Below are 12,198 nucleotides of genomic sequence, written 5' to 3'. Positions count from 1 at the left end.
TGCTTGAACACCAAAAGCATGAAAAACTTCACCTAAACCCTATCATGCATACTACCCATCAAACTTACATAAAACCTTCAAAAATCAGTAAAAGAGGTTCTGGATCTGCACTTACCTCTTCCAAACAAGAGAATAAAGGATCCCAACGTGGAGATATGGAGAAATCCTCTCTCAAAGTCTCCAAGTTTCCAAACTTTGCTCTTTTTGCTCAAAACTCTCAAAACCTTCAAAAACACATCAAAACTCTTCAAAACCTTCAAAGATTTGAGCAAAATCATGAAATTCAACTAGGGAGGATGTTGGACTCACCTCTGGCTGAAGATGGAAGCAAAATACATCCTTCCACCGACTTGGCGCCCTTTTCTAGGTGGCTGGCCAGAGCACCTTCGGCGGCCAAACGTGAATCCGAAACCATGCAAGGTTCGGCGGCCGAAACTCACTTTCGGCGGTCGAACTTGCCATTTCTCCCTTGGCTCTTTTCTTTCAAAAACTCATGTTCCTTTCTACTTAAAACCTTAAAACAAGTTAAAATACATTAGAAAACATATGTATTACCCTTCTAGAGGGTTCCGACACCCGAGATGTCACCGGACTACAGGAATTCCGATGCCGGACTCTAGCCGGGTATTACAGTCGTCCCTCCTCTGATCCACATCCATATCATCCCCCACATCCTCTGACATTCCTCCTTGAACTGTTCCCCTTACTGATCTGCTTCTGTTCATATCCAAAGACCTTCTAGGGTCTTTCACTGCTCTTTTCCTGCTAGACCTGTTAGACATTGCCCTTGGCAATGCAGGGGGACGGGCACTTATGCCCTCATCCTCCGGTGGTACTCCAGTCAATCGTGCAGATCGACGAGTTCCTCTCATCCTATTTACTGAAAAACAGAACACATCACATAAACATTAGCATCAAATGGTTCATGTGAAAACACATAAACCCGCATCACATGCATCACATACATAACACATCATGGCATATCACATCATCAATCAAGACAGGACTCTACATCCTATCCTGGTGGACATGATCTTCCTATTGTGCTTGACCTTCTATAACCTCTATGAGCCCGACACTTTCTAGATCCGACCATATGAACCTAGGGCTCTGATACCAATCTGTAACGACCCGGAAACCGGACCGCTATCGGCGCTAGGATCCAGATCGGCTTAAGGCCGCCAGGACCCGTAGCAAGCCAAACATACATCCTGAATACCTGTTTAATCCCATACATGATCAACAATTACATAAAAAATTTAAAACTTTCTCATTTATTCATTCATTCGTTCATTCATTCATTCACTCATTCACCAAGCTTAACCTGTGCATGCACAAATCATAACATAAAACCTCTCACTGGAGTCCTCATCAAATACTCCAATGGGGTACCATAACATACATTAGGCTTGGTTTACATAATCATCATTAAACATTTAAGATCATGTACTAAAAAGGGATTAACAACATACTATGGTCAAGCACAACTCTAAACTTTCATAAGCATCATTACATTACATTTCAATACTATACTTTTACATTACATCATATTCATGTCCACATCTAGCTATTACATAAAATATGACTCTACTCCTGCTGACCTTCTGGTCTACCCTGTACCTGCAAACCTGGGGGTTAAGGGAGAGGGATGAGCTATAAAGCCCAGTGAGTAGAATAAATAATCATTTAATTTAAATTTTATGCTTTCATGAAATGCAACACATCACAAATAAATCACATCAAGGATGGACTTGTCATCAGTAGTCCTCTACATAATCCAACCATGCCAGGGGCGTAGAATGGGCCTCACTGGTCTTTCTCTTAACATAACAAAACATAGCATAACATTCCATAGTGCCAGGGGCGTAGAATGGGCCTCACTGGCTATCCGTACCGTATCATCATCATACCATAACATACGAGGACTAAAGGATCATTCAACATCCATCCACATCATCATCAAGTTATGCAATGCAACATATTCGTGAATTCTAATGCAAACAACCTAGTATATCTCATGGCATACGTGATGCATGTATCATGCTCAAAATTTATTTATTTGCTTTGAAACGTAATAAGGTATTCCACTCACCTCTGGCTGAAGCTCTAATGACTCTGAAGCAGCTATCTCACTGCTGAGGTTCTCGGTTCCTCGGGTCCGAACCTACACAGGTGGACTCAAATGAGGGACCAAACATCCATGAACATGACTCTAAAATACTCCCCAAAAACCCCCTAAAACACCTTAAAACAATCACATAAATCATGCAAAGGAAAGCTGAACAGGGCACTTTCGGCGACAGGTTCGGCGGCCGAAAGTCCCTCTAGAGCCGAAACTCAGCCACTTTCGGCGGCACCTTCGGCGGCCGAAAGTGGGTTCCAGAGCCGAAACTCATGCATGTTCGGCGGCACCTTCGGCGGCCGAAACTCCCTTCAGGAGCCGAAAGTCCACTTTCGGGGGCAGGGTTCGGCAGCCAAAAGTTGGCCTCCACAGGCAGGTTCGGCGGCCGAAAGTCCCTTCGGCTGCCGAACCTGAGTTCTTCCAAAGGGCAGAACTCAGCCTCATTCATGCACAAATGCCTCCCAATCCATTCCATCATGCATTTACCTAGTCTACAACAAGCAAACTCAAGCCAACAAGCACATAGGGGTCTCAAACTAACTTAAACCCCAACCAAAACACATCAAACAACCCACATTGCTCAAAAACATAACATAAACCCATAAACTCAACAATAACCTAAACATGCATTTCTACCCCATAGATCTTCATAAAACTTGTTTAAAATATACAAGGAAGGTTGGATCTAAGCTTACCTCTTGAAGATCGAGAGGAAAGACGATCCTAGCTTGGAGATAGGGAGAAATCAACTCTTTGGTCTCCAAGCTTCAAAACTTGCTCTTTTGCTCAAATATCTTCAAACCAAGTGAAAACTCATAAGAAAATCATGAAGATTCGAAGGAAGAAGCTCAAAATCGATGAAGGACGGCAGAGAACTCACCTTGGCCGAAAACGGGGAGAAAAGCTCACCCGTTCGGACATGGGGACCCCTTTATAGGTGGCTGGCCAGGCCACTTTCGGGGGCCTAACGTGCCTCCGCATGCATGCCATGTTCGGCGGCCGAACTTGAACTTCCCTCACTCATGCCTTCGGGGGCCTAAAGCACTCCCGAAATGCATGCATGTTCGACAGCCGAACTTGAGGTTCGGCGGCTGAACCTGGGTCTTTCTCCAAGGTTATTTTCATACAAAACTCATTTCCTTTCTTGCTTAAAACCATAAAATACATTAAAACATCTTATGAAAACATGGTTTTACCCTTCTAGAGGTTTCCAACATCCGAGATTCCACCGAACGGTAGGAATTCCGATACCGGAGTCTAGCCGGGTATTACATTGCGGGTCTCATCACCTCAGAGTAAGTCTGGGTCCAAGAAGACAGTGCTGATCCACAATCCATGAAATTTTCTCTGAATGACCGGTCCAGCATCTCCAGTTTTGATCCAGGCACACGGAGCAAATCGAATTGCCCGCAAGTTTAGGTCCAGCAAGGAAAAGTCCAGTCCGGTGACGTGATATGAGGAAGGACAGCAGGCTCAATCACTTCGCAGCCTTGTCCGCATACGTGCTGGGAGAATTAAATGGCCGTCTGGCGTGGAGAGGGATTCTGACACTTCTGTATGTACGGATCTGCGTGACATAAACAACACTATAACAGAGAACGTTAGGCGTCACCAGTAGACAAATAGAAAGGAATAAAAAGAGAGAAATATATTCCTTTTCGGCTAAGGTTACAATCAATTATAAATCATATTCTCTAAATCTCAGAATATAATAAGCTATAAATATAATTTTATAAATGATATGTACTATAATTTTTAATATACACTGATATATTTTAATTGATTGAATCGATACTCATGCAGTATAGTGAGACATTTATTTATTGCATATGGTAAGGTTGAGGTGATTTGATACTTAGCGTCTATGTGGATAATTGCTTTCTTTATGCCTCATCTCTGGTTCCTAAAGCTGGTTTTGTCTCCTCTCCCTTGCAAATGCTTTGTATTTTTTTGTTTTATGCCATTTGAGATGTTGGAGGAATGATGCTATTTATCAGGAATGGTAATCCTCCATTGACAAGCAAAATATATAGGTATAGTTATCTGGATCAAATTATTCTTGAGTCGTAACCGTGTGAGTATATAATATATTAATTAATAAAATATAAAATATACAAGAGGTTTAATAGATATATTAATTTAACTAGTGATATATTTAGTTGGTACGACTAATTTAATTTGAGGTATGCAAATCATGTTTTTATAAAGGGTGATTTAGCCGTAATTTCATAATTGATTTTTGTGAAATTGATTTACACATTTGTTCTCAATTTTTATCTCCGGCTTTATTGACTTTTTCTTTTCTTTTTTAATAATTGATTTTTATGAAATTGATTTACACATTTGCTCTCGATTTTCCTCTCCGTCTTTATTGACTTTTTCTTTTTCCTTTTTCTTTTCTACCCTCGGCTTGGATGTGGTGCTCATGGTAATTTTACACAATCAGCCATTTATCTCAAACGTTCAAAATCTTTTGAATTTATTTTATGAAATGAAAATTTTATATCAAAGTACTCTATCCATTTCATAATTTTTATTTATATTTTTTATTATTTTAAAATTATTATTCACTTTTCTTTTTTATATTATAATATTAAAATACTTTTAATATTTAATAAAATTTAATATTTTTAAAATAAATATAATTGAAAGATTAATAAAAATTTTTATCTTTCTAAAAAAATAAAATGAAAAGAAAAATGAAACGGATATGCTAATATCAACTCTCATGTTATTTTTTTTTAATTTTATCAATATATTATTAGTGGATTTATATTTTATTAATTGTGATTATTATTATTATTAATTATTATATATATTGTGAATATAATTTTTTCTATAATAAACAATTATATATATATTACTCTTAAGGATAATTTAGAAATTAAGGGCAAATAAATTTCAATTTTAAAATTAAACCAAATAAAAATTATATGAAATTCAATTAAATTTTACCTTTTTAAGTTTTGTCAAACCAAACAATAAAATTCAAATAAATTCTATTTAAAATTCAATTAAATTTCACGTGATTTTAATTATAAAATTCAACCAAACACCGTATGCACTCCAAGGCTTAGCCTAGTGGAAAGTGCATCCTGTAGCCTTGAAAGGTCTAAGGTTTGAATCCCCCAACCCCCTATTTCAAAAAAAAAAAAACCAAACACCGTATAAAAGTAAACCCTCAAAACCTTTGGAGGACCAAATATGGTGATGTTGTCGCGTCGTTGCTTTCTAGAACACAACATTATCGGAAAAGTTGTTGTAATACCACTCTATAACATACTGTAATCCTAAATCGACAAAACAGTTTGTGGGGCTTAACCTAATTCAAAATTATCTAAATCAGAGTTTGAACCACTATTCATTCTAAGATTAGATTTCAACATGTTCCAGAACTTGTTTTTATTTATTCTTTTAATGAATTTACTCCACTTTTTACTTTCTATGGCAGCTGCACTCAGAGAAGAGAGATCAAATCTTCATGTACTCGAATTTTTAGAATTCAAGAACTGTGTTACATGTTGCTTTACTGTTCCCTGTATGATAACACTAGCCTCCATTTTTTTTACTGCATCTACGATAGTGTAGTGCTGTTGTAACAAGCAACAAAAAGAAATCTCTTGAAGAACGTATAGATAAAGCAGCCAAACTGATATCCAACATCCGCGGTAGGGTTTCCAAAGCCCATTCATCAAAGAACATTACTAAGAAGAAATGATCTATAAGCAAGTAGAAGAAACAACTACCAAACCTCAACAACAAAATTATCACAAGAAGAAAAAGGATAAACAACCAAATGAAGATCCAATAGATGACCATCCATGAAGAGGAGAACCAAATTGGCAAAAAAGGAGAAAGAAATGGGGTAACCTCTTTGTAGTCTTACTTGCACTTACCAAAATCACATTGTTTTCTTGCTAGTTGCCTACCAATAAGCTGGTTTTTAGATAAGTAAAAAATTAGATTTGTCTCCCTAAAGCTCCTATAAAAACAAAACTAGCACAAGTAAACTTCTAGCCAACTAAGGAGAATAAACCATTTAGCAACTAGGATCATCTATTAAAACAAGAAAAACATCATAAAAGAGATGCATGCAGAGCATTTGCCTTATAAAATGAAGTTGTGAAATCCGGATTCTTAAGTTTCCTTCTAAATGAAGCTCGATTTGGAAATAAAATCTATCAAAAGATATATATAGTCTGCCTATAAGTGGGGAGGAGAACCCATTGTCCGGGCACGTAACCAGAAGCTGGCCCCTGCCCAAAAGCGATAGAAGATAGCTAACAAAGTTCAAAAAAGAGAAGGGAGAAGTGTCCCCTTGCCCAAAAGTAATAGAAAATATTTCATAAGGCTCGACAAAGAGAAGGAGAGGAATTCCAAAAAAAAAAGTGGACGAGAAATTAAATCATCTCGCTAAGAAAGAAGGTGAAGAGAAGCCACTTCATCCCTTCATTGTCTTTTTTTTTTTTTTGGGATCTACTGCATGTTGTAGCTGATATGATGATCCAAATATATTATTTTAATATAATGAACGAACGTATTGTAGTTTAACTTGATTTGATGTATTGGCTCAAACATACTTGATTGATGTAACGAAGAAGTTCCCCTCTCTCTAACCTTTTAGCGAGTGCTTTTCTCTCTTCTCTGTCTGGTCCTTCTGAGGCATTCAATCTATTTTTTTACTGTTTAGGCTCAGTTGCTATGGGAGCATTTTTCCCCTTGTTTCAAAAGAGGGTTGTCCTCCTCTCATTTTGGATGAGGTGGTTTTGTGTATGTTTGCTCTTGTGGTAGATTGGTGCTTATTAGTAGGGCTTTATTTGGATCTACCATGTTTGGTATTTGTTTGATCTTGTTTTTATTTTATTTTCCTTTTTTTAATTTTTGCAGAGATAGAGGATTGGGAACAATGGAATGTTTCTGTTTGTGGTTTGATGATTGCTGGGCTTCCTCTACCCTGAACGAGACCGGGCCTAAGAGGAAAATAATGGCCCAAAGCCCATCAAGCTCTTTTTAGGCTGACCAACTCAGTATCTCAAGTCTCGACCTAGACACACAGGGCCGGATTGGTTACCCGCGAGTTCAGACCCAGCAGGAAGAAGCCCAGCTCGGTGATGTGATGTGAGAGAGAGGAGCTGGTCCAGTCACTTTGCAGCCCTTCCCGCACGCGCGCCGGGGGAATTAAATGGCCGCCTGGCATGAAGAAGGGTCTGACACGTCCGTACGTACAAGCCTGAGTGACATAAACAAGTAGCACAATAGCAGGGAGGCGGAAGACGTCAGAGGGATCTTCTTTGGGGGGTCTTCTTCTTCTGGCTTCTTCTTCAGCTCCATATTTTTATTTTTATTTTTTATAGCTCTTGTCTATCGAGACTACACTAGTTCATGAATCTGACTTGAATGTCGGAAGGTCTTCACCGGAAATTTCCGATAGATCCCTATCTATCATTCCTTATTTTGCAGGTCCTTTCATCGAATTAAATATTGAGAGATCATATGATGGACCACATGATTGAACAAAAAGAAAACTAGATCTATCTAGGGTTGTAAATGAGCCAAGCTATTCGTGAGCTACTCGAGACTCGATTCGATAAAAGCTCGACCGAGTTCGACTCGATAAAAACTCGACCGAGTTCGACTCGTTTTTTAAACGAGCTAAGCTCGAGCTCAATTTTGAGGCTCGTCACTTAAACGAGCTGAACTTGAGCTCCATAGTATTCGGCTCGTTAAGGCTCGTGAGCTGGCTCGTTTTTAGGCTCGCGAGCTGGCTCGTTGAGAAGGTTCGCGAGCAGGCTCGTTGAGAAGGTTCGCGAGCAAGCTCGTTGAGAAGGCTCACGAGCAGGCTCGTTAAATAGGCTCGTGAGTAATATTGTTTAAATAAATTGGTGAACCAATTCGTTAAATAAATTTATGAACAAGTTCATATATTATTAAAAAAATAAAAATAACTATAAAGTTATAAAATTTAAACTATTATAAATACTTGAAAATTATAGTATTGAAAATTACAAATAATTAAGATTAATTATTATAATTAATATTCTTTAAAATTAAATTATAAAAATCTTTTGTATATAATTATTATAATAAGATTCCATAAAATTAATGTATAATCACAAATAATTAATATTAATTATTATAATAAGTATTCTTTAAAATTATAGTACTACATGATAAATTGAGTTGTAAAAATTATATACATTTTAAAATTAAAGTATAATTATAAAAAATTTTTTGTATATAATTAAGCATACAATATAAAAGATGATAATAATTATCAAAGTATATTAATAATAATTAATTAAGGTTATATGGATGTTGAAGTTGAAATTCAAGTTAACTAATTGAACAAGCATGAAGATGATTATGAAAATAATTAAATTATATTAGCTTGTTTCAACTGTTGGAAGTTGGAATCAACTTTATTCGTTTGATATTAAACATTGTGTGTAATCTAATTTTATTATGTTGTTGAATTTATATTTATTTGTGTTATTTTAGTTATAAATTGTGTTACATATTTTTTTTATGTACACTCTCTTTTTTTTATATTATTTAAATTAATGATGATTTCAAACTGATTAAAGTGTAATTATTAATTCGAGCTCGAGCCTGAACTTGAGCTCAAACCAAACTTTTTAATTTTGAGCTCGGTCTCGAGCTTTTTTAACGAGTTTCTTAATCGAGCTTTCCGAGTTCGAGCTCGATTTTTATTAACGAGCTTCTTAATCGAGCTTTTCGAGCTCGAGCTCGAATTAGGCTCGTTATTAAATCGAACGAGCCTTTCACGAGTCGAGCTCGAATCGAGTTCGATTATAATATTTAATTCTCGAGCCGAGCTCGAATCAAATATTAGAGCTCGAACTTCCAAACTTTTTTAATAAACGAGTTTGAGTTTTACAAAACTCGGCTCGGCTCGATTACACCCCTAGATCTATCGTAGAGTAAGAGGAAGATGAGATTTATCATCATTAATCCCAAGGTCTTACCGGAAAGTTAGCATTTTCTCATCTGTACAACCTCCACTTCATCTGCATGTTTGAGTTTTCCTTTGACTCTGGTGGTGATGTTTGAGCTGGACTGTAGAGGTTTCTTTCTTCTATTTCTTTAGCATTAGGCTTTCACTACCAACATTGTATTTTGCGTTGCATGCATTTCCTTGCGTCGTCCTTCTTTTCCAGACAACTCTGACTTTAGTTGCTTGATGATGGTAGTGCTCATCTTCTTTTTTTCAATTTGACGTTAACGATTTCAACTACTACTGTGAGAGTGATTTTTTGCATATATTCTGGTTTGCATCGGCAGCGAGTAGTTCAGAGAAGTTCGGTGTGCATTTTTCTTACCGGGTAAGATGTCGACTCAAGTTTTCTCTTCCGGATCTCGAGCTTATGCTGACGCAATACTTTTTCTTTTTTCGAGCTATAGTACCTTGGGTTTCAACTCTGTACCGGTTGGCCGGCTTTGATGTAATATATTAGGCTTGTCAGCCATTTAGATGAATCTCTATTAAAATTAATGTAGATGTTTCGAATATTTTTTTTCGTAAGAATAGATAATTATTATTAAATTTTTAAAATTTTAAAACCTTCATTTATTTATTTTTATTTCAAAATTATTCAATTAAAAAGTTGTTATATTATATAAATTTAATTCTTTACCTTTTTATTAAAATATGCTCAAATGCTTTAAATATTTATACTATTTAATTTGAATAATTTTAAATATTTTTTAAAAAACTACTCTCTGGATTTCATAATTTTCGTTGACCTTACTATTTCACAAATATTAAAAAAATATAATTTTTTATTAATTTTTCAATTTTAATAATAATAAATACATTAAAATTTATTAAATATTAAAAGATATTTAAGAGATTTTTTAAAAATAAAACAAAATTAAATAGAATTATAATAATCCATTTATATATTATTTTAGTCTAAAAAATAAATCATAATTTTAAGATAATAAAAAAATGAATAAAAATTATGATACAGAAAAAATATTATTTAATTTTTATATTATAAAAAAATTTATTAGTTAATTTTTTTATTTTGAAAAATATATTAAAATTTCTATAAAATTTTACAAAAATTTAATTATTAGCATTTTTATTAATTTTATCAGTTAAATAGAATAAAAATATCTAAAATGATCTTGATATATAAAAACTAATTATTAGTAGATTTTTTATAAAAATGAGAAATTAATTAATAAATTTTTTAAATTATAGAAATTGAATATTAAAATATTTAATTGCTAAAATTAATAAAAAAAATATTATAAATATTTTAATATATTTTTTAAAAACCAAATTAATAGTTCCTTCGTGATACAAGACTTAATAGTTATTTTACCTTTCTTTTATTATATAAAAAAAAAATCGTATTGTGGCAATTTGGCCTTCTGGTGGTTTGGTCTCGAAGGACAAATTGTTGGTGCAAGTATCCGGGACTGAAAGCTTCTGGAGAAAACGAAGTCTATGAAGCTCAACTGCCTCTCCAAGACGATTGACTTGCTTAGTCCTCGCGTTCCCTTCACACCATTCGAAACATATTTCTCTGCATTCCCTCCAACTGTAATAGCATCACGCAATTTGCTCAACCTCTAGGACAAGGTTGCCTTTGCAAAAACTGGTCCAAATTCTCTGTCAAATCTGGGTCTTTAATGCATGGCAAGCTTGCTCATGCCCACATGATAAAACTGGTTTAAAGCCCAGCCTCCTTTTGCTTAACTATATTCTTAATATTCTGAGTACATGTGGTGAGATGGGTACTGACTCAAACTGTTTGATTGAATGCCTAACCGTAGTGTGATTGCTTATAATCTTTCCATTATGCCGAGATAGGTTGTTATGTGCCTTTGGTTTGCCTAATGAAGGTAGAATAGCTTGTGTAAAGCTCGATGATTTTAGTTATGCGGGATTGCTATGCGCTTGTGCTCAAAATGGGGATCTTGGAGCGGCTGAAGTAATTCATGTAAAGCTGTTGTTTGCGTTTTGGTTTCAAAAGTGTTTCTGACTTTTTTTTTTTTTTTTTTTTTTTACTGCAATGCATTGCAAATGTGGGAGGGTTGATCAGGCAAGGCTTTTGTTTGAGTCTTCTGATGGGTTGGATGGAATCTCATCAATTCCAACATTATCTAGTGTGTGTGTTCAGGTCGATAAACTTTGAGATAAAATGGAAGGATTATCTTCCTCTTTCTTCATGGAATAGAAACCTGATTCCCTCTTGCTGCTTGATTCATTTTCAGAACCACCAGCAAAAATGAGAATAGATGTATATAGAGGTCATATATGTTTTTTGTTAACCGGCTAGAGAACACAAACAAAGTTGAGGGTTGACACACTGTCTGTTGTGGGTTCTTTTGTAATAGAGGACTTACCATAAGGGTTGGTCAATGAGAGCATAAGCCTGTACACATGCGATTATTAGACTAGATGAGACGTTTAGACATCAAAATATTACAGAACTCCATTTCAGTGAGAAGGACTTATACTCTGTTTTTCGGAAAGGACCATGTTAACCACTAAATAGTTGAAACCACCAACATTAGACGTATTTTGGATTTTGGAAACATGAACCTTGTCAAGCATCTTTTTAGATATCACATGTACTTTATCAAAACATGAGGATTCTATAAACTTGTATTTTCTAAACCATGAAAACAACTTTCCTTCCTGCTGAAATTGCTTGAATCATTGTTCTGGAAGGCTCATGGATGCTGAAAATTTCATTTTGACTCAGGTTTTAAGATAATGCAGTGATGCGGCCAGTACTTTTGAGTGTTTGCAGGGTGACACTGATACAGGGATATGTGTTGCCGAGAAGATAACTGAGCTTGGCCCCAGTAATCTTAATCTTTATGTTCTTTACAACTTTTACCAGACACTGGAATTGAATTGCATGCCAGGAAAATTAGAGAACCAAAGATCGAGGAGCTAGAAGAAATCAGGACAGGGTTAAATTGTGGTGTAATTTTAAGGTTCAATCTTTTGTAGTGAGTGATGTTTCTCATCCATTGAGCAAATTAATTTATAAAATATTGAAAGAAATGTTAGAGAAGGGCATCTAAATGGTCAA

General features: G+C 35.4%; 1 long non-coding RNA gene across 1 annotated transcript; it reads left to right on the top strand.

Annotated features, from left to right (window-relative positions):
- The first annotated feature begins 10,509 nt into the window (after positions 1-10,509).
- LOC122722479 lies at positions 10,510-12,198 on the top strand. The gene is made up of 2 exons (XR_006349382.1): positions 10,510-11,094; positions 11,863-12,198. It is a non-coding gene; the product is annotated as an uncharacterized LOC122722479 (long non-coding RNA).

Source organism: Manihot esculenta, chromosome 18, assembly GCF_001659605.2.
Source record: "Manihot esculenta cultivar AM560-2 chromosome 18, M.esculenta_v8, whole genome shotgun sequence".
Lineage (NCBI taxonomy): Eukaryota > Viridiplantae > Streptophyta > Magnoliopsida > Malpighiales > Euphorbiaceae > Manihot > Manihot esculenta.
Note: the sequence above shows the minus strand (reverse complement) of the source record. Positions and strands in the feature narration are given on the sequence as shown.